Genomic DNA, 23481 nt, shown 5'->3' on the forward strand with positions numbered 1-23481 from the left:
TGGGTCTTTCAGCATGACAATGATCCAAAACACACCGCCCGGGCAACGAAGGAGTGGCTTCGTAAGAAGCATTTCAAGGTCCTGGAGTGGCCTAGCCAGTCTCCAGATCTCAACCCCATAGAAAATCTTTGGAGGGAGTTGAAAGTCCGTGTTGCCCAGCGACAGCCCCAAAACATCACTGCTCTAGAGGAGATCTGCATGGAGGAATGGGCCAAAATACCAGCAACAGTGTGTGAAAACCTTGTGAAGACTTACAGAAAACGTTTGACCTGTGTCATTGCCAACAAAGGGTATATAACAAAGTATTGAGAAACTTTTGTTATTGACCAAATACTTATTTTCCACCATAATTTGCAAATAAATTCATTAAAAATCCTACAATGTGATTTTCTGGATTATTTTTTCTCATTTTGTCTGTCATAGTTGACGTGTACCTATGATGAAAATTACAGGCCTCTCTCATCTTTTTAAGTGGGAGAACTTGCACAATAGGTGGCTGACTAAATACTTTTTTCCCCCACTGTATATCTCACTAGGTCAGGATATTTAAGCCTCCATATATCTACTAGTTCTAACGTATCGATGACATTCATGATTTCCTTAAGAGCATGAGGGTGACAGTTTGTAGTGCAATTTCCTTTACGGTCTATTGAGCTATTTATCACAGTATTATATTCTCCCACCATAATAATAGAGTTTTGTATTGCTTGCAGGGTTGATAATTTATTATATATAATGTCAAAGAAGGATAGATCATCATTATTTGGTCCGTAAAGGTTAATGAGCCATATCTGTTTATGGTCCAATAACATATTTAAAATCATCCATCTACCATGCGGATCTGTCTGGACAATTTGCACATTTGGATCGAAATTACAGTTAATTAATATCCTCACCCCTTTTGAGTTTATTTGCCCATGGGATAAGTATCCCCCCCAGTCCTTTTCCCACTCAACTTCATCTAGAATTGTTGAATGAGTTTCCTGTAAACAATAGATCCGTAAAGGTTGGCTCATTAACCTTTACGGACCAAATAATGATGATCCATCCTTCTTTGACATTATATATAATAAATTATCAACCCTGCAAGCAATACAAAACTCTATTATTATGGTGGGAGAATATAATACTGTGATAAATAGCTCAATGGACCGTATTAATCAATTAATATGCGTAAAAATGTTGGCAGTTCATGCAAAGTATTGTTACCTATAACCCGGATTGACATTGTATTACATTACATTTTTGTCAAGCAATTATTATTTTAGCAAACAATTATTGTGGTTCATCCTATATTCTCCCTAACATCCTTACCCCCTTGCAAAAGATGTGGGATACACACACACGCACATACTCAAACACACTCAACCCCTTTCCTCCACAATCAACCATAAGCTCAGATGTTCAACGGTTGTTACATCCCAGAGCCCAACTCAAGAAAGGACCTGATTTACGAATGCATATACAGTTACAGCTGTTTGAGAAAGCATGCAAGATTGAGCAAAAATTGACATAAATTTGATTAACCTATGTCAAGTCCTAGGTGATGGAGATCAGATCCACCTCTTCCCCTGAGACACAAACACTCTGGTCCCCCGTTGTAACCATTTTCCCCAAGCATCTCCTTGCAGCCAGACCTTTGATTATTTTGTGCCACCAGGGCCACAATAATATGCCCCCTCTCTGATTGTCCGAGTGTGACCCCCTTCCCATGGGTTACTGCAGCCAGTGTTGCCAGCACTGCCACTACCTGGGTGGGGGTACCCCACCGGAATCCCCACCGGCTAGGTACAAGGTCGTCAAGGTTCTCATTAGCAGCTTTGAGAATTTCCTTGTATATTATGCTCTCCCATCAGGGGGCTCTGGCTTTGTTGGACCAACCCTGCCAGGCAGGCTCAGAATCTTGAAGGGGCGGTGCTGCTCTAGTAGGTCTCTGACCGCATTTATCTTTCTGTTTTGGCTGCGTAATAGACCTTCTAGTTATTTCTTGTCATACAATAAATGTCCCACACATTAATATGATGTTTAGTGTTGACAAGTTTTAGGAAATAAGTCTGTTAATTCATTGTAATTTGCAAAAGAAAGCCACGAAAAGGAACTGGAAGCTGACTAAGTGTTCTGGGGCTTCTTGGGTATGGGACGTGCTGCTGCTTGGAAGCTGTGTGTGTGTGTGTGTGTGTGTGTGTGTGTGTGTGTGTGTGTGTGTGTGTGTGTGTGTGTGTGTGTGTGTGTGTGTGTGTGTGTGTGTGTGTGTGTGAGCGTCCGTGCATGTGTGTGACTTGTGCGGCACAGCTTCTAGGAAAATCAGGAGGGGCTGAGTCCCAAATGAAAACTAAAGGGAGTTGACTAAGCAGCAAATGCATGTTTAATGACCTAATTGGGTCAGGGTTAGTGTTAGGGTTAAGGGTTGAGCCAGTGGACATGAAGCTAGAGAAGCTGATGATTTGATGACATCATAGGTGGACACAAAGAGAGAGGTGGTTTGTCGATTCCTCTACAATATGTAGCTGATTGATTCAGTGAGGTAAGAGAACACAGAACTGTACCTTCGTCCTGGTGGTCGTGCTGCCTGTATCTCTGATGACAGTTTCACCGACCAGTGTCTCCCACACAGAGACACAATACGCTACTACTGTTCTGTCTAGGTTGGTGGTCTCCATGACTACAGCAGTGCCCTTCCATCCTAGCCCAATCCTTTTAGAGGAGTCAAGGGTCGCTCTCTCGCTCTCAGAACTACACGACAATCAACTGCACCCAATCTCCCAGAGTCCCAGCAGTAGCGGATAAAATAGCCTCTCAATTTTCCAGTACACAGCACAAACTCTCTTCACTTTATCTCTCATCTGCTCTCTTCCCAGGTGGTCTCGGTATATTGGTATATGGGGCTGGAAGGGAGGCTGATAGGTAGACTACAAAGATGAGAAAAGCTCTCATAACATCTTTACAAGGCTCAGTGGGCTGATTGGACAAGGTCAGTTGCCCCGGGATACGAGGCTCAGTGGGTTGATTGGACAAGGTCAGTTGCCCCGGGATATGAGCAGTTAATGATGAAAGGAGACAACATGACATGAATGTTTGACTCCTCAAAACGTGGGAGGAAACTCTTAACTGTTCCTCTCCTCCTCCTTACCCTCACCTCATCAAATTATTATGGATCTATGGATGAAAGAATAGAGGAGAAAAGAGGAAAGGAGGGATGGATGGAGGGAGAAAGACAGAGAGAGTGTCCACTACCATTGTTCTGGTTGATTTGAGAGAAAGGTCTTTCATTGAAACCAGAATACTAAGCAATGCACAGAATTGCAGAGTTGCTTTTTTGGTATGTAGCAACAAAAAAAAGGAATCATTCCAACATTGAAAAAAAAATCCACAAATGGTATAGTATGTCTGGTAGCAGTACAAGTAAAACTTACTCAGGGATTTATTCAATGTCATATTTAGTTTCTGGTTATCGAATGAAGTAAAGGTAGGAAACACATAAATATTTATTTTGATAGAAAAAAGTCTTATTATTATACCACTTCTGGCAGTTAGTTCATTAGGTTCTCTTTCCACTGTTTTAATGCTGTGTCATTGTTTTCAGCTTTCATTACCAGAACCACACTATGCTTTCCAACAAAGGGCCGCTCATAACTCTCATAACATTAGACTCCATTAATTCCGCTTTTGGTATAAAAACAATGGAGAGCTGTCCACTTTAAAAAAAAATCTTGGTAGGAGTGGAAGTTTCATCCACTTAGAAAATGCAGCTTAGTTATAATAGATCTACTGACTTCAATCAGGATATCATCCGTGCCCTGCACACCAGGGATGGAGAGTAGAAAGCCATAAGGCTTCTGAATACCATCTGGAACTCCACATGAGCCATAATGCTTTCAATTCAATTCAATAAGATGCTTTTCCCTAGTCTGGCGAACACCTAAGTCCTCCTGACTTCAGAGTCTGGAAAGGCTTGTTTGATGTTGTCGCCACGATACGTTGATAATGAAGGGGGGCTGTGTTTTTACTGGTTGGTTCCCCTCCGTGTCTTTCTCACTTAAACACCCTATAGGCACAACCACACACAGCCCCCGACCACCGCTGGCTTCCATTACAACTGTTGGATTTTCAAATCCAAACAACGAGAGGTCTCAACCTCCCAGGAATTGTTCTTGTTGTTGAGAGAAACAATAAAAACACTCGCACAATTTCTGCAGTAATACTGCATTTACAACAGGCCCCTGTCCATTACAACAGGCCCCTGTCCATTACAACAGGCCCCTGTCCATTACAACAGGCCCCTGTCCATTACAACAGGCCCCTGTCCATTACAACAGGCCCCTGTCCACACCAGTGTGTCACAGCCCATGCGCTGTGAGTCACGTGGGTCGCGTCAGCCAGGTTAGCTTTTCCTGGCCTCTCAATAGGAAGAGACTTGACACAATGGGATGTCTATTTCTAAATTTTTTACCATACGATGCCCACAATGACACCGAGGTAGACTGAAATCTATAGCGGACAGTATATATCTTTATAGCAGAGGTAGGGCCATGAGTTTTTCTTGGTCAGGAAAAACTCCTGGCCTTATGTCATGTAGATGTATAATATACAGAAGCACATTATGTCTACAATCAGTTGGGGCTCTGGGCGTAGCTATAGAACATGAAAGTGTAGTGTTTAAACAGTTTATGACTTTGTTGATGTTTGCAAATGGTGTGTTAGAAGAAGTCTGTTAGGTGGCCTCCTGGGATTGGTTTATGGGAAAACACCCATATTATGTTACATAGGGCATAGGATATAAATACCACGATTAAAACAAAAGGAGGACAGAACAACATATTATTTTGAGTCCGTTGTTCTCCAGATGCCTGCAGATGTCTGTCAATTTACGCTGAAATCTTGTGATATAAATAAACCTTTATAATCAAAGTGCAGTGTAAGCGGACTCCTTGGTCTCACAGCATCATTACCATCACATTATTTAGATACAACAAAAGCATTCTGGCACAAACGGAATTAATGTATTTCCATCAGATTTCTCTCTACCCATCTGGTCAGAATAATGGGCGGAAATAGTCAGAAATATGGATGGCAGGTACCCTAGTGGTTAGAGCATTGCTCTTTACCCATCTAGTCAGAATAATGATGATAATGTCTAAAGTCTCAGTTGTTTTCATGCGCTCCATCAAATATTGGATTTTTTATGTGTTGATGTTTATGTGAAATCAATAAAAATATGAAAGAAAAAATAACAAAGATTGGAATGATTTATGAAGTTTGTTTCACTCTCTATTTGTTTGTCAGATCCTATGGGTCCTGGTCAAAACTAGTGCACTACATACAATGAGGGAAAAAAGTATTTGATCCCCTGCTGATTTTGTACGTTTGCCCACTGACAAAGACATGATCAGTCTATAATTTTAATGGTAGGTTTATTTGAACAGTGAGAGACAGAATAACAACAAAAAAATCCAGAAAAACGCATGTCAAAAATGTTATAAATTGATTTGCATTTTAATGAGGGAAATAAGTATTTGACACCTCTGCAAAACACGACTTAGTACTTGGTGACAAAACCCTTGTTGGCAATCACAGAGGTCAGACATTTCCTGTAGTTTGCCACCAGGTTTGCACACATCTCAGGAAGAATTTTGTCCCACTCCTCTTTGCAGATCTTCTCCAAGTCATTAAGGTTTCGAGGCTGACGTTTGGCAACTCGAACCTTCAGCTCCCTCCATAGATTTTCTATGGGATTAAGGTCTGGAGACTGGCTAGGCCACTCCAGGACCTTAATGTGGTTCTTCTTGAGCCACTTCTTTGTTACCTTGGCCGTGTGTTTTGGGTCATTGTCATGCTGGAATACCCATCCACGACCCAATTTCAATGCCCTGGCTGAGGGAAGGAGGTTCTCACCCAAGATTTGACGGTACATGGCCCCGTCCATCGTCCCTTTGATGCGGTGAAGTTGTCCTGTCCCCTTAGCAGAAAAACACCCCCAAAGCATAATTTTCCCACCTCCATGTTTGACGGTGGAGATGGTGTTCTTGGGGTCATAGGCAGCATTCCTCCTCCTCCAAACACGGCGAGTTGAGTTGATGCCAAAGAGCTCGATTTTGGTCTCATCTGACCACAACACTTTCACCCAGTTCTCCTCTGAATCATTCAGATTTTCATTGGCAAACTTCAGACGGGCCTGTATTGTTGCTTTCTTGAGCAGGGGGACCTTGCAGGCGCTGCATGATTTCAGTCCTTCACGGCGTAGTGTGTTACCAATTGTTTTCTTGGTGACTATGGTCCCAGCTGCCTTGAGATCATTGACAAGATCCTCCCGTGTAGTTCTGGGCTGATTCCTCACCGTTCTCATGATCATTGCAACCACGAGGTGAGATCTTCCATGGAGCCCCAGGCAGAGGGAGATTGACAGTTCTTTTGTGTTTCTTCCATTTGCGAATAATCGCACCAACTGTTGTCACCTTCTCACCAAGCTGCTTGGCGATGGTCTTGTAGCCCATTCCAGCCTTGTGTAAGTCTACAATCTTGTCCCTGACATCCTTGGAGAGTTATTTGGTCTTGGCCATGGTGGAGAGTTTGGAATCTGATTGATTGCGTCTGTGGACAGGTGTCTTTTATACAGGTAACAAACTGAGATTAGGAGCACTCCCTTTAAGAGTGTGCTCCTAATCTCAGCTCGTTACCTGTATAAAAGACATCTGGGAGCCAGAAATCTTTCTGATTGAGAGGGGATCAAATACTTATTTCCCTCATTAAAATGCAAATTAATTTATAACATTTTTGACATGCGTTTTTCTGGATTTTGTTGTTGTTATTCTGTCTCTCACTGTTCAAATAAACCTACCATTAAAATTATAGACTGATCATTTCTTTGTCAGTGGGCAAACGTACAAAATCAGCAGGGGATCAAATACTTTTTTCCCTCACAGTAGATAATAGGGTTCCACTTGGGACACATCCATGGTGTGGATTTATTGAAACCCGTTGTTGATTAATTAATCAGATCAAAACATTTTACTGGTATCTGATCTCTCTCCTCTATGCAGATGAGTTGAGGTGAGCTGTGAAGACGTTCCATTTGTTGTATTATTTATCTGTTTGGTGTAGTGAGTTCTGTAGACACAAATCAGACCTACACACCCTTGGATTGACTGGGGTGAGAGTAAGCACCCACAATCTCTCCATGACGTACCGTAAAACACAAATAAATCAGATTTCTGTCTTTCTTCAAGGCTCCATTGCGTTCAGGAAATCTAATTTGGAACATAGTCTGCTCCTAAATAGAGCTAATGAATTGCATCGTCTGGCACTTTGTGAATTTACAAGGATCTTGTGATGCATTTAGGACTGTGTGTGTGTGTGTGTGTGTGTGTGTGTGTGTGGGTTGAACGCTAAAGTGGAAAAAGCATTTGGCTGTTCTGAAAGCCAGCATGGTTCAGTACAAATCTTTGGGGAAGAGAAAGTGGAATGTTTTCTAAGATCGCACCTCCCCCTTCTTCTCATTGCCATCAGTTGGGCAGGTCAGTGGCTTCGATTCGGAGGGACCCTGGTCTCGCATCATTTCCAAAACACCCTGCGATGTCACAGTCAGTTGTCACAGTAACTAATGAGTGTCCGCTCCCCTTTAGATGGGATTCTAAAAAGTCCAATAGCTTTCCCTGGCCTCTCCTCTCCTCTCCTCTCCTCTCCTCTCCTCTCCTCTCCTCTCCTCTCCTCTCCTCTCCTCTCCTCTCCTCTCCTCTCCTCTCCTCTCCTCTCCTCTCCTCTCCTCTCCTCTCCTCTCCTCTCTCCCATCTTCCTCTCTCTCTCCCTCTCTATCTCTCTCTCATTGTGCTTTGTGAAAACTGTAGAAAGACAGACATTATTCCATAATTTTTTACTCTCTCTTGGCCCATTTCATACCCAGGCAGCACACCTGACACATTACCACAGAGAGACAGAACCAGGCAGCACACCTGACACATTACCACAGAGAGACAGAACCAGGCAGCACACCTGACACATTACCACAGAGGGACAGAACCAGGTAGAACACCTGACACATTACCACAGAGAGACAGAACCAGGCAGCACACATGACACATTACCACAGAGAGACAGAACCAGAGACAGAACCTTTCTCTCTCGCTCTCTCCTCTTTGTGCATACACATGCCTGCACGCACACACACACACACACACACACACACACATACTTATACACACACACACACACATACACACACACACACACACAGGCCTAGATTCAATTAGATCAAGTGTTAAACGGCAGTGTATGAGGTAGAACTGCGTTGAAGCTGTCAAATCGGGGAGCAGCTGCTGTTGTGATCATTTTCTCAAGCCACATCCGTCCCACTCGTGATAGAAGTTCAGAACGAGAAAGTGTGGGCTATATAGAAATAATGACGCTCAAATTGAAAATCATTAAACAAAATAATGAGGACTTCTATCAGCCAAATCGAGGTGTAGATTACATGATCATTACACAGGTGCACCTTGTGCTGGGGACAATAAAAGGCCATTCTTAAATGTGCAGTTTTGTCACACAACACAATGCCACATATGTTTCAAGTTTTGAGGGAGCGCGCAATTGGCATGCTGACTGCAGGAATGTCCACCAGAGCTGTTGCCAGAAAATGGAATGTTCATTTCTCTACCATAAGCCGCCTCCAACTTCATTTGAGAGAATTTGGCAGTACGTCCAACCGGCCTCACAACTGCAGACCACATTTAACCACGCCAGCCCAGGACCTCCACATCTGGCTTCTTCACCTGCGGGATCATCTGAGACCAGCCACCCGGACAGCTGACGAAACAGGAGTATTTCTGTCTGTAATAAAGCCCTTTTGTGGGGAAAAACTCATTCTGATTGGCAGAGCCTGGCTCCTAAGTGGGTGGGCCTATGTGAGTTGGCACAGTGGTTCTCAAAGTGAGGTTTTGGAGGGGTCGCCAGTGTGAAACTGAATGGGATGAATACATATTTTCATATATATTTTAATTGGCTACATAAAGCCTACCATTTGTATTTTTTATATATATATATATACACTACCGGTCAAAAGTTTTAGAACACCTACTCATTCAAGGGTTTTTCTTTATTTTTACTATTTTCTACATTGTAGAATAATAGTGAAGAGATCAAAACTATGAAATAACACATATGGAATCATGTAGTAAGCCACCCTTGCCTTGATGACAGCTTTGCACACTCTTGTTTAACACTTTTTTGGTTCTATATGTGTTATTTCATAGTTTTGATGTAGAAAATAGTAAAAATAAAAAATTAACCTTGAATGAGTAGGTGTGTCCAAATGTTTGACTGGTACTGTATATTCAGTGTTATGATGCCTGACTGTTCTGTACAGAATGGACCCCAGCTGTCATTCATAGTATAAATGAATACACACCAACCCAACCAGTCGATGCAGAAAATCCATATGATCCATAGTCATCAATGGTTCATTCATATAGATCATCTTCCAGGTCAAGTGACTCACCCAGCGGTGGGATGTCAGGACCTATGATGTATAGAAACAGAGTGAACATGAACATGAACCCTGGGTGTTTAACACTGAAACACAGTGAACATGAACATGACCCCTGGGTGTTTAACACTGAAACACAGTGAACATGAACCCCCACAAACAGGCTGCCACAGCACCACCAGGTCAGGTCTAGCAGGCTGCCACAGCACCACCAGGTCAGGTCTAGCAGGCTGCCACAGCACCACCAGGTCAGGTCTAGCAGGCTGCCACAGCACCACCAGGTCAGGTCTAGCAGGCTGCCACAGCACCACCAGGTCAGGTCTAGCAGGCTGCCACAGCACCACCAGGTCAGGTCTAGCAGGCTGCCACAGCACCACCAGGTCAGGTCTAGCAGGCTGCCACAGCACCACCAGGTCATGAATATGATGTGATTTGATGTCCACAACAGGCTGCCACAACACCACCAGGCTGCCACAGCATGCGTAAGGTCTCAACAGGGAGTCACTGGACTGAATTTAGTTCTTTTTCTCCCAAGGTAACTTTCATATGTAACATTCTGTATGAAAATAAATGAACATTACATTATACATTACGTAACATTATACATTTAGTGTCAATACATAATAAAAACAACTACATACATGTACGTACACAGATGTATACAGTAGCAAGTACCTGCAGAAGCTAGGACACTGTAGCAAGGGGTTACCTTGACAACATTACTATAATCAGCCATGCAGAGACAACAGGTGTAAAATTATAATGACTTCACTTATTATCCTATCAATGTTTTATGGACCTTCTGATGAGGCGAGGCCACTGGAGTTGAAACAATGTTCGCAAATAATGTTCCGCATTGGAATGCCAAGAATGTACTACTGGGCAATGTTGCTAAGTACAAAGAGCATGCAGTTATTCATTGGATATTCCACAAAAATTGAACTGTTATACATTTGAAGAAATTCCAAAGCCTATAGAATGCACAACCTCTGGGAGCATGTCTTCAGGTCTCAAGGAAGGCAATATAACAATAGCAACCAACACATAATGTACCAAGCAATCTGAATCACAAACATTCAGGCACGCGCACGCACGCGCACACAGGCTCACTCAATATGTATGATGCAGCTGTGGTTGTAATAAATGAAGCATGCCGTGCTGATTAGCTATGCTGTAGTGTACAGTATGATGGCTAACATGCTGGTAGCTAGGCTAGCAGTTACCCCCTGGTCGCTAGGCTAGCAGTAACCTCCTGATCGCTAGGCTAGCAGTAACCCCCTGGTCGCTAGGCTAGCAGTAACGCCCTGGTTGCTAGGCTAGCAGTAACCCCCTGGTCGCTATGCTAGCAGTAACCCCCTGATTGCTAGGCTAGCAGTAACACCCTGGTCACTAGGCTACCAGTAACCCCCTGGTTGCTAGGCTAGCAGAAACACGCTGGTCACTAGGCTAGCAGTAACAACCTGGTCACTTGGCTAGCAGTAACAACCTGGTCACTAGGCTAGCAGTAACAACCTGGTCACTAGGCTAGCAGTAACCCCCTGATCGGTAGGCTAGCAGTAACCCCCTGGTCACTAGGCTAGCAGTAACCCCCTGATCGCTAGGCTAGCAGTAACACCCTGGTCACTAGGCTAGCAGTAATCCCCTGGTCACTAGGCTAGCAGTAACACCCTGGTCACTAGGCTAGCAGTAACACCCTGGTCACTAGGCTAGCAGTAATACCCTGGTCACTAGGCTAGCAGTAACACCCTGGTCGCTAGGCTAGCAGTAACACCCTTTTTATATATTTTATTTTACCTTTATTTAATCAGGTAAGCCAGTTGAGAACAAGTTCTCATTTACAACTGCGACCTGGCCAAGATAAAGCAAAGCAGTGCGATAAAAACAACAACACAGAGTTACATATGGGGTAAAACAAAACATAAAGTCAAAAATACCACAGAAAATATATATAGAGTGTGTGCAAATGTAGCAAGTTATGGAGGTAAGGCAATAAATAGGCCATAGTGCAAAATAATTACAATTAGTATTAACACTGGAATGATAGATGTGCAAGAGATGATGTGCAAATAGAGATACTGGGGTGCAAATGAGCAAAATAAATAACAATATGGGGATGAGGTAGTTGAGTGGGCTAATTTCAGAAGCGCTGTGTACAGGTGCAGTGATCGGTAAGGTGCTCTGACAACTGATGCCTTTGGGATGACCAGTGAGATATACCTGCTGGAGCGCATACCACGGGTGGGTGTTGCTATGGTGACCAATGAGCTAAGATAAGGCGGAGATTTGCCTAGCAGTGATTTATAGATGGCCTGGAGCCAGTGGGTTTGGTGACGAATATATAGTGAGGACCAGCCAACAAGAGCGTACAGGTCACAGTGGTGGGTAGTATATGGGGCTTTGGTGACTAAACGGATGGCACTGTGATAGACTACATCCAATTTGCTGAGTAGAGTGTTGGAGGCTATTTTGTAAATGACATCGCCGAAGTCAAGGATCGGTAGGATAGTCAGTTTTACGAGGGCATGTTTGGCAGCATGAGTGAAGGAGGCTTTGTTGCGAAATAGAAAGCTGATTCTAGATTTAACTTTGGATGGAGATGCTTAATGTGAGTCTGGAAGGAGAGTTTACAGTCTAAATAGACACCTAGGTATTTGTAGTTGTCCACATACTCTAGGTCAGACCCGTCGAGAGTAGTGATTCTAGTCGGGTGGGCGGGTGCCAGCAGCGTTCGATTGAAGAGCATACATTTAGTTTTACTAGTGTTTAAGAGCAGTTGGAGGCTACGGAAGGAGTGTTGTATGGCATTGAAGCTCGTTTGGAGGTTTGTTAACACAGTGTCCAATGAAGGGCCAGATTTATACAAAATGGTATCGTCTGCGTAGAGGTGGATCTGAGAGTCGCCAGCAGCAAGAGCGACATCATTGATATACACTGAGAAAAGAGTCGGCCCAAGATTGAACCCTGTGGCACCCCCATAGAGACTGCCATAGGTCCAGACAACAGGCCCTCCGATTTGACACATTGAACACTATCTGAGAAGTAGTTGGTGAACCAGGCGAGGCAGTCATTTAAGAAACCAAGGTTACTTAGTCTGCCAATAAGAATGTGGTGGTTGACAGTGTGGAAAGCCTTGGCCAGGTCGATGAAGACGGCTGCACAATACTGTCTATTATCGATCGCGGTTATAATATCGTTTAGGACCTTGAGCGTGGCTGAGGTGCACCCATGACCAGCTCGGAAACCGGATTGCATAGCGGAGAAGGTACGATGGGATTCGAAATGGTCGGTGATCTGTTTGTTAACTTGGCTTTCAAAAACGTTTGAAAGGCAGGGCAGGATGGATATAGGCCTGTAACAGTTTGGATCTAGAGTGTCACACCCTTTGAAGAGGGGGATGACCGCGGCAGCTTCCAATCTCTGGGGATCTCAGACGTTACGAAAGTGAACAGCCTAGTAATAGGGGTTGCGACAATGTCGGCGGCTATTTTTAGAAAGAAAGGGTACAGATTGTCTAGCCCAGATGATTTGTAGGGGTCCAGATTTTTCAGCTCTTTCAGAACATCAGCTGTCTGAATTTGTGTGAAGGAGAAGCGGGGGGGGCATGGGCAAGTTGTAGCAGAGGGTGCAGAGCTGGTGGCCGGGGTAGTGGTAGCCAGGTGGAAAGCATGGCCAGCCGTAGCAAAATGCTTGTTGAAATTCTCGATTATTGTAGATTTATCGGTGGTGATAGTGTTTCCTAGCCTCAGTGCAGTGGGCAGCTGGGAGGAGGTGCTCTTATTCTCCATGGACTTTACAGTGTCCCAAAACTTTTTGGAGTTAGTGCTACAGGATGCAAATTTCTGTTTGAAAAAGCTAGCTTTTGCTTTCCTAACTGCTTGTGTATATTGGTTCCTAACTTCCCTGAAAAGTTGCATATCGCGGGGGCTATTCGATGCTAATGCAGTACTCCACAGGATGTTTTTGTGCTGGTCAAGGGCAGTCAAGTCTGAGGAGAACCAGGGGCTATATCTGTTCTTAGTTCTGAAGTTTTTTGAATGGGGCATGCTTATTTAAGATTGAGAGGAAAGCACTTTTAAAGAACAACCAGGCATCCTCTACTGACGGAATGAGATTGATATCCATCCAGGATACCTGGGCCAGGTCAATTAGGAAGGCCTGCTCGCTAAAGTGTTTTAGGGAGCGTTTCACAGTGGTGAGGATGAGGGGTGGTCGTTTGACCGCGGACCCATTACGGACGCAGGCAATAAGGCAGTGATCGCTGAGATCCTGGTTGAAGACAGCGGAGGTGTATTTAGAGGGTAAGTTAGTCAGGATGATATCTATGAGGGTGCCCATGTTTACGGATTTAGGGTTGTACCTGGTAGGTTCCTTGATAATTTGTGTGAGATTGAGGGCATCTAGTTTGGATTGTAGGATGGCCGGGGTGTTAAGCATATCCCAGTTTAGGTCACCAAGCAGTACGAACTCTGAGGATAGATGGGGGGCAATCAATTCACATATGGTGTCCAGGGCACAGCTGGGGGCTGAGGGGGTCTGTAGCAAGCGGCAACAGTGAGAGACTTATTTCTGGAAAGGTGGATTTTTAGAAGTAGGAGCTCAAACTGTTTGGGCACAGACCTGGATAGTATGATAGAGCTCTGCAGGCTATCTCTACAGTAGATTGCAACTCCACCCCCTTTGGCAGTTCTGTCCAGACGGAAAATGTTGTAGTTGGGGATGGACATTTCTGAATTTTTGGTGGCCTTCCTAAGCCAGGATTCAGACACTGCTAGAACATCAGGGTTGGCGGAGTGTGCTAACGCAGTGAATAACTCAAACTTAGGAACGAGGCTTCTGATGTTAAGATGCAGAAAACTAAGGCTTTTACGGTTACAGAAGTCAACAAATGATAACTCCTGGGGAGTAGGAGTGATACTGGGGGCTGCAGGGCCTGGTTTAGCCTCTACATCACCAGAGGAACAGAGGAGGACTAGAATAAGGATACGGCTAAAGGCTTTATGAACTGGTCTTCTAGTGCGTTGGGTACAGAGAATAAAGGGGGCAGATTTCCGGGCGTTGTAGAATAGATTCAGGGCATTATGTACAGACAAGGATATGGAAGGATATGAGTACAGTGGAGGTAAACCTAAGCGTTGGGTAACATTGAAAGAGATAGAATCACTGGAGGAACCGATTGAGCCGGTCTCGGCGTGTATGGGGGGTGGAACAAAGGAGCTATTTGAGGCAGTTTGAGAATTACTTGGGGTTCTATATTGAAATTGTATAATAAGAACTAACTGGAACAGCAATAGGCAAGGCATATTGACATGGGAGAGAGGCATAAAGCAATCTCTGGTCGCTAGGCTAGCAGCAACAGCAGTAACAGCTGGGAGATCCAGCTGATGTTCTGTAAACAGTCTCCACGGTGATCTGACGGCAAGTGTGTGTGTGTGGTGTGTGTGTGTGTGCGTGTGTGGTGTGTGTGTTGTAAAAGATGACAGCTCCTGTGTACTTTATGGTGATTAGTATTCTCAATACAGTGACACACTCCATATCTTCAACGCTGCAGCATTCTGGATGCTCCTTCATTTCACAGACCATCTGACTGCTATAAAACGATTACATTAAGACTCCTACTGTACGTCTTTGCTTCTAACGAGGATATGAGGATAGTCTGAATGTTGTATGAAAACCTTTTGGCCGCAAACACACACCTCATTCTACTTCTCCACACTGCACTTTCCTCTACTCGTCTGTCTTTTCACCAGAACAGCCTGAACATTTCAGCAATGCAACCTTCTCACATTGCTTTGCTATTACATAGTTTGGGCAGAACCTCTACTGTTAGCACCACTGCAAAGCCTTTCAGAGGCTTGTCTGTAGCAGATAGTTGCTATCAGAACCGTGTATTGGGAAATGGAAACATTAGACTGGTGTTAGCGATAGCATGAGACTAGACCAGTGAGACATGCATGCTGAACGGCAGCCCTGAGTTAGCAATCTGGCAGTGGTGGAGGGAAAGTATACAGACATTACTGTCACACCCTGGCTCTGTGATAAGGATGTCTGGTGTTGTGACAACCAATGCCTCCCTACACCTTTCTGTTCCTCCCTGAGAGAGCAGTGAGGGGGAACAGTGGTGCTAAATGATCCTTAACAAGAAACAAGAAACAACAGCTTTATGGAGGAGACTTAGAAAAATACACCAGATATTTATTCACTTCGCTCCTTCGCTCCTTCGTTCCTTCACCTCCCACAGCTCTAGAATGTTTGTGTTTAGTCTCATTCTGTGTCTAGAGGAATGTTCTGCATAACAACAGATAGACAGTCAAACTGGAAATCAGAGGGAGGGAGCAAGGGAGCGAAGGAGGGTGTGAGTTAGAAAGCGAGGAGAGGTCGGGAGGGAGGATGGAGGGAATAACTGAGGGTTAGGGATGGAGGGAGTGAGGAACGGAAGAAAGGAAGGATGGACACGGGTGGCAAACATGCACAAATACAAACTCTCTCTCACACACACGTACACACGCACACTTCACACAGGGGGATTAGTAGCTACTGGGCCATGTTGTATTGACATCTACTTGGGTCAGTTTAGCTGTGAGTTTCTTTCTATCACAGTTTTAATCCCCAACAAGATCATTAATTCCAAATGATTGAGGTAAGGTTTGGCGTAGGGTTACATCCCAAAAACTAAAAACGAGTGCCTAGCACTGGGATTGAACACGGGACCCTCTGAGCTGGAGCTCGCGGGTTACAAATAATTTTGAGGATCACCTCTGCATGGGTCGCTGCGTTAGAGTAGAGATTAATGGGAAACCACTGGAGCATGGCTCAAAACAAGCAATTACAGAGCAAGAGGCAAAAATGAACACGGGACACTCAGAGCCGGCGCTCGAGACTTACGCCCATCCACCATCCCCATCCACAACGCCCTAGCAGGCCGCAAGCCTACTAGATGGTAATAGCGCTCACTGTTGCCCCTAGTGGCTGGTTTTGAAGGCATCTCCCGACGTCCTGGGGACCTGGAAGAATGTTGAATATCACCTTGGTTCTCGAGTGAACTGGATGTAATCCCACAGTGTTTGAACATGATAATTGGGACTCCAGCCTTCTGTTTGTCTCTGTGTGTGTGTGTGTGTGTGTGTGTGTGTGTGTGTGTGTGTGTGTGTGTGTGTGTGTGTGTGTGTGTGTGTGTGTGTGTGTGTGTGTGTGTGTGTGTCATCTCCAGAGAAGGTATTAGCCAGCAGAACAAACACAGAGTTGGAGGGATATTGCGGATCACCTCTGCATGGGTCGCTGCGTTAGTCTAGAGATTAATAGGAAGCCAGTGGAGCAGGGATCAAAACAAGCAATTACAGAGCAAGAGGCAAGACCAGAGTACAGAGTACCTTCTCAAAACCACTTTTATTAGCCATGCAACAAGTGTGAATCTTGTTACCATACCTGGCACTACCTCCTGTGCCATATGGGTCCGGGCCTCTTGTTGGTAATTAAAGCTGACGTATGTCTTACTGTATAAAAAACAAAACTTTGATTGGTCCTCTGAGCCGAAAAGGAAGCACTTTGAAGTTTTGTTTGTCTTCATGGTCATTCATAAATGCCTTGCATTAAAATACTGTCTATCTTATTAGGCTTACACTCTTAGAAAAAAAAGGTGCTATCTAGAAACTACCTGGAACCAAGAAGGGTTATCGTATGGGGACAGCCGAAGAACCCTATTGGAACCCTTTTTTCTAAGAATGTATTACTCTTTCTCCAAATCATTAGTGAAGAGATCATTAGTGAAGCTGGAGGTGTAAACAGGAGCATCTGGTTCTTCCAGAGTCACCAGCTGTGGTTCTCTTCACACATCTGGTTTATAGACCAACAAGCTCTCACAGTCTCGCGTCAGAGTTAGACGTTCATCCATGTTTCTCAAACGTCAAATTTCAAAGTGTTTAAGGTTAAGTTTAGGCATTAACTCATAATTTTTAAGGTTAGGGTTAAGTTTAGGTATTAACTCCGAATTCTTAAGTTTAGGCATTAAATCCGAATGGTCAAGGTAAGGGTTAAGGTTTGGGAAATGCTTAGAACTTGCAATATTTTGAACCAGAGACAGATGCTTAAATGATCCACCATCCCCAATGCCCTAGCAAAACCGAAACCTACTTGAAGGTAACGGCGCTCACTGTTGCCCTTAGTGGCCAGTTTTCACGTCATCTCCCAACGTCCTCAGACATGGATGGACATTGAATACTGACTTGTATCACGGGTGACCCAACTGGTATAGACCTCGCACCCCCTGGTTTCTGGATAGAGAATAGAGAATAAAGTGGGTGGTATTATAAACCTACAGCAGGTGAGACACGAACAATAGAGTTATTTTGTTCTAGAATTCTGGACTGTAGAATTCGGTCCATTCCGGACATACTGACCCATCCTAGGTATAATGTAGGTCCATCCGAGGTCTCCATCCATCCACAGGGTTCAGACATTATTATCTCCAGACCTTTGGTAAATCACCTGGACTGGGCCAACGGTTATCAACAATACAGCAGAACTCATGATGTCCTTCACATCCTAATTGTCTCTGTCTATCTGAATTGAGGCAGCTAGTGTATGATGGATGGAGGTGATTTGATATGGCTTCATTTTTGTTTTGGTGAAAAAGAGCCCCTGTCTGAGACAGATCATGGCTTAAACTGAGATGTGAGCAGAGCAATCAGCGGTTTAAACTGAGATGTGAGCAGAGCAATCAGCAGTTTAAACTGAGATGTGATCAGAGCAATCAGCGGTTTAAACTGAGATTTGAGCAGAGCAATCAGCGGTTTAAACTGAGATTTGAGCAGAGCAATCAGTGGTTTAAAAGGCGATGTGAGCAGAGCAATCAGTGGTTTAAAAGGCGATGTGAGCAGAGCAATCAGTGGTTTAAAAGGCGATGTGAGCAGAGCAATCAGCGGTTTAAACTGAGATTTGAGCAGAGCAATCAGCAGTTTATCCTCCAAACATTCCATGACCATCACATTCACATGCTATATTACTTTATAACACAGTTGTATACACAGCTGTTTCTATTCTATTCTATCCCCTTCTCTTCTCTTCTCACTGTTTCTATTCTATTCTATCCCCTTCTCTTCTCTTCTCTTCTCTTCTCTTCTCTTCTCTTCTCTTCTCTTCTCTTCTCTTCTCTTCTCTTCTCTTCTCTTCTCTTCTCTTCTCGCTGTTTCTATTCTATTCTTTCCCCTTCTCTTCTCTTCTCACTGTTTCTATTCTATTCTATCCCCTTCTCTTCTCTTCTCACTGTTTCTATTCTATTCTATCCCCTTCTCTTCTCTTCTCTTCTCACTGTTTCTATTCTATTCTTTCCCCTTCTCTTCTCTTCTCACTGTTTCTATTCTATTCTATCCCCTTCTCTTCTCTTCTCTTCTCTTCTCTTCTCACTGTTTCTATTCTATTCTTTCCCCTTCTCTTCTCTTCTCACTGTTTCTATTCTATTCTATCCCCTTCTCTTCTCTTCTCTTCTCACTGTTTCTATTCTATTCTATCCCCTTCTCTTCTCTTCTCTTCTCTTCTCACTGTTTCTATTCTATTCTTTCCCCTTCTCTTCTCTTCTCTTCTCACTGTTTCTATTCTATTCTATCCCCTTCTCTTCTCTTCTCTTCTCTTCTCACTGTTTCTATTCTATTCTTTCCCCTTCTCTTCTCTTCTCACTGTTTCTATTCTATTCTATCCCCTTCTCTTCTCTTCTCTTCTCTTCTCACTGTTTCTATTCTATTCTTTCCCCCTCTCTTCTCTTCTCACTGTTTCTATTCTATTATATCCCCTTCTCTTCTCTTCTCACTGTTTCTATTCTATTCTATCCCCTTATCTTCTCACTGTTTCTATTCTATTCTATCCCCTTCTCTTCTCTTCTCTTCTCTTCTCACTGTTTCTATTATATTCTTTCCCCTTCTCTTCTCTTCTCACTGTTTCTATTCTATTCTTTCCCCTTCTCTTCTCTTCTCACTGTTTCTATTCTATTCTATCCCCTTCTCTTCTCTTCTCTTCTCTTCTCGCTGTTTCTATCATATTCCTGCAGGATGTGTGTCGGTGCTCTGAGGCTTTCAGACTGAACTCTGGTCTACTATCTATTTATAAACCCAGACACAAAAACAATATCATAAACATATAGAGTGTTAAAAAGCATTTCACCTCTATCCATCTAGCCCAAATATCCATCTGTCCCTGGGAGTTAGTGGATCTGCAGCAGGAGAAATAATGTAATGTCCCTCTTCTCTTAATGGATCTATAGGGGCTGGTCCTGGATATGGCAGCTGTGTACGAGTGCTTCCCAAAAGGGGAACTCAATTCCCTATATAGTGTACTACTTTTGACCAGGGTCCAATGGGCCCATAATGCACGTTATACAGGATAAGTTGCCATTTGGAACTCAGCCTATATGAGCTGCTAAGGAACCTAAATGCCAAATCAATACATAACTCAATCCTAAGGTCACTGTGCTTTTATGTATTCACCTGGCATGGCACGCCTGTCTTCTGGCTTCTGGCTGCTAGCTGGGGACAAATGTGTTCTGCAGTGCTCCAGGCTCATGACCTTGGCCGAGTGAAGGGACAGGTACCTGGTTTAAATCTGTGACCACTCACTGCCTGGCCTAGTCTACATCATGCTCTGGTTTAACCACAGGCCAGAAGGTAACCTTAGTGTACCTTCAGCAGCCATAAGGTTGTATATGTAACCATACTGTATAAGCAGTAGTATCCATGCTGTGGACATCACACCATAAGATAGACACATTGTATAATAGAAGGATGATGTCACGACTTCCTCCGGAGCTGCCTCCTCTACTTGTTCGGGCAGGCTTCGGCATTCGTCGTCACCGGCTTACTAACCACTGCCACTCCTCATCTCATCATTCCATTTGTTTTGTCTTGTCTATTACACACACCTGGTTCATATCACCTCATTAGTACATGTATAAGTGTTCCCTCTGTCCCCCTTGTCCTTGTGGGTGATTGTTGAATGTGAGGAGAGAGTAGCTCGGTTGAGCTACGTGTATTTTGTATTGCCAGGGTATATTTTCCGCATGTGCCTGTTTTGTTCCAGTGCGCCTGGACTGTTTGACGCTATCCAGCGTAATTTTGTACTACGGAATAAACTCTGTATTCTGTGATTTACCCTCCTGCGCCTGACTCCTTCAAATCACCTCTCACAGATGATTTCAGTATGACAGTGCTGTGGACACAATGACATCTGTTAAAATATCAACAGTGTCACGGATGGGCTATTGCAGCAGACAACCACACTGGGTTCCACTCCTATCAGCTAAAAACAAGAAGAAGTGGCTCCAGTGGGCACGCGATCACCAACACTGGACAAATGAGGAGTGGAAAAACATTGCCTGTTCCGACTAATCCTGGTTCCTGTTGCGTAATGCTGATGGCAGAGTCAGGATTTGGCGTATGCAACATGAGTCAATGGACCCATCCTGCCTGGTGTCAACGGTACAGGCTGGTGGCGGTGGTGTAACGGTGTGGGGAATGTTTTCCGGGCACCCGTTATGTCCCTTGATACCAATTTAGCAATGTTTCCATTCCCTGAAGAATTCAGGCTGTTCTGGAGGCAAAGGGTGGTCCGACCCGGTACTAGATGGGTGTACCTAATAAACTGGCCACTGAGTGTACAGTATATGATCATATTGGTAACCATGGTGTATAAGGTATCGGAACGTTTGTGTCTCTGCTGCTCTCACAACATATCACAATCACTTGTCAGCTCAGCTGCAATCCCATATCACAATCACCTGTCAGCTCAGCTGCAATCACATATCACAATCACCTGTCAGCTTAGCTGCAATCACATATCACAATCACCTGTCAGCTCAGCTGCAATCACATATCACAATCACCTTGAGGATATTGTTCCTGCTGCGATAGAGATGTAAAAAGCATAAAGTCCTCCCTGTCACAGAGCTGTTGGCATTAAAAATATGAATAACGTGAATTATTGACCCAATATTAATCAATTATTCTGGTTGAGAGGATTCAGAATATTCTGGTTGAAAATCTATCTAGCAGTCACGTTTTCCACATCTAGTTTGAGACCTCCAGGCTCTCTGCAGATATGCCCTTTTAGGTCCTGCTGTTTTCCTGGTGTCTCTCTCTCTATCCAGACACAGTCATTCCATTTCAAACACTCTCATTACATTTCCTAATAGCAATTTGTTTATGTCTGGGCAGAAGTACACCTTAAAATACCAAAGACTCTCAGGGGGAAACGTACCCATACTAAAATATCAATCTCGCGTTGTTAAGGACTCTGATACACTTTACAATCTTGTCACAGAATGTAATTTTTTCAGATGCAATTTCCTCATCTCATTTTTGGAATATAGTGGTGGAATTGCCTCAATATGCGGCTCTCCCACTCAGATATAGAATTGTACCTCATAACTAGGATTGTTGTAATTTCTGTTAGGTGTACGCCCTATTGCCATTCATCATGAGTTTTCAACAGCCCTGAGGAAAGTTTAACTGCATGTGCCAGACAGCCTGGCTGAAATTCCAATATTCTGCCAGATATTTGTATTTTTTCACCCTAAAACGTGGCACGGCACAAGCCAGCCAGTAAGCAAGGAGCTTCTCCAAAAAAAGACATATTTACCAATTCTAATTCTCCAACACCACAATAACAACATACCAGTACTCCTGACATCCACACACAATATTCTGACATTCTCTCTAAGCCGTTTGGACACACTGCACTTGCTTTCAACAATGAATTCAACAATTAATATTTATGAGTTCAGAATGCCAGCACGGAATGCATCTCAGCCAGTTCTGAGTGATTGGCAGTCGCGAAGATTCAGAGCAAGAGGATGAGCCTACGATTCCCAGTAAAATCTGTGTGGAGCAGCTGTCCCCGAGTCGAGGTTTCAGAATAAACAAACACCCTGGTGCCCCGCTCCTCCCTCTCCTCTCCTCTCCTCTCCTCTCCTCTCCTCTCCTCTCCTCTCCTCTCCTCTCCTCTCCTCTCCTCTCCTCTCCTCTCCTCTCCTCTCCTCTCCTCTCCCTCTCCTCTCCTCTCCTCTCCTCTCTTCTCCTCTCTTCTCCTCTCCTCTCCCTCTCCTCTCCTCTCCTCTCTCCTCTCCTCTCTCCTCTCCTCTCCTCTCCTCTCCTCTCCTTGGTCTCTTCCTTCTCTCCTCCCCTCAGTCCATCGCTCCTCTCCTCCCATGATCCCTCCCCTCATCCCTCTCTCCCCTCATCCCTCTGTCCTATCTTTCATCTGAACCAGTTAGCTTCAGCAGCCAAACCATCGTGACACATCTTATTGTACACAATAAAGCAATAATGCACAAGAGGGAGTGCTATATTTTGAATATGTTCACAGGTTAATGGGTTTACAGGCCACCCGCTGATCCAAACTACCCGTTTTATCATTGTGATCATACACTGACCCAAAACACAATCAAACTGTGCATTTGGTATGCATTCTAAGTGGTATGCTGATTGACAGAAGCTGTAGATAGATCCTAACAGGCTGGAGTTTGACTCTCAGCTGGGTTTTTAACATGCACCACAGGGACGAACCAGCATCTTTAATTGCCAGTCATTATCCCTCCATATGTCCTGTATCCCATTCCCTTCTCTTCTCCCTCTTTTTCCTCCCTTCCCCCTTGCCTTACCTTTCTCCCTCCTTCTCTTCTCGTGCGTGTTCCATCTTCCCCCTATAGAATAGAATAAAACTTTATTGTCCATCCAGGATGGAAATTGTTCTTTGGCATCACCTTACATTAAAACGATCACTTACATATACTTTCTCACACCATACACATTTAAAGCAGTCAGTCCATCATAATGCATACACTGCAAACATAAAGGAGGAGATTGATGCATTCACTCACAACCGACCGCTGTCCCAACTGCACTGGATAGGTAAGTACATATACCGATACAATTTACATTTACATTTACATTTTAGTCATTTAGCAGACGCTCTTATCCAGAGCGACTTACAGTTAGTGAGTGCATACATTTTCATACTTTACATAG

The sequence above is a fragment of the Coregonus clupeaformis genome, chromosome 10 (assembly GCF_020615455.1).
Source record: "Coregonus clupeaformis isolate EN_2021a chromosome 10, ASM2061545v1, whole genome shotgun sequence".
Taxonomy (NCBI): domain Eukaryota; kingdom Metazoa; phylum Chordata; class Actinopteri; order Salmoniformes; family Salmonidae; genus Coregonus; species Coregonus clupeaformis.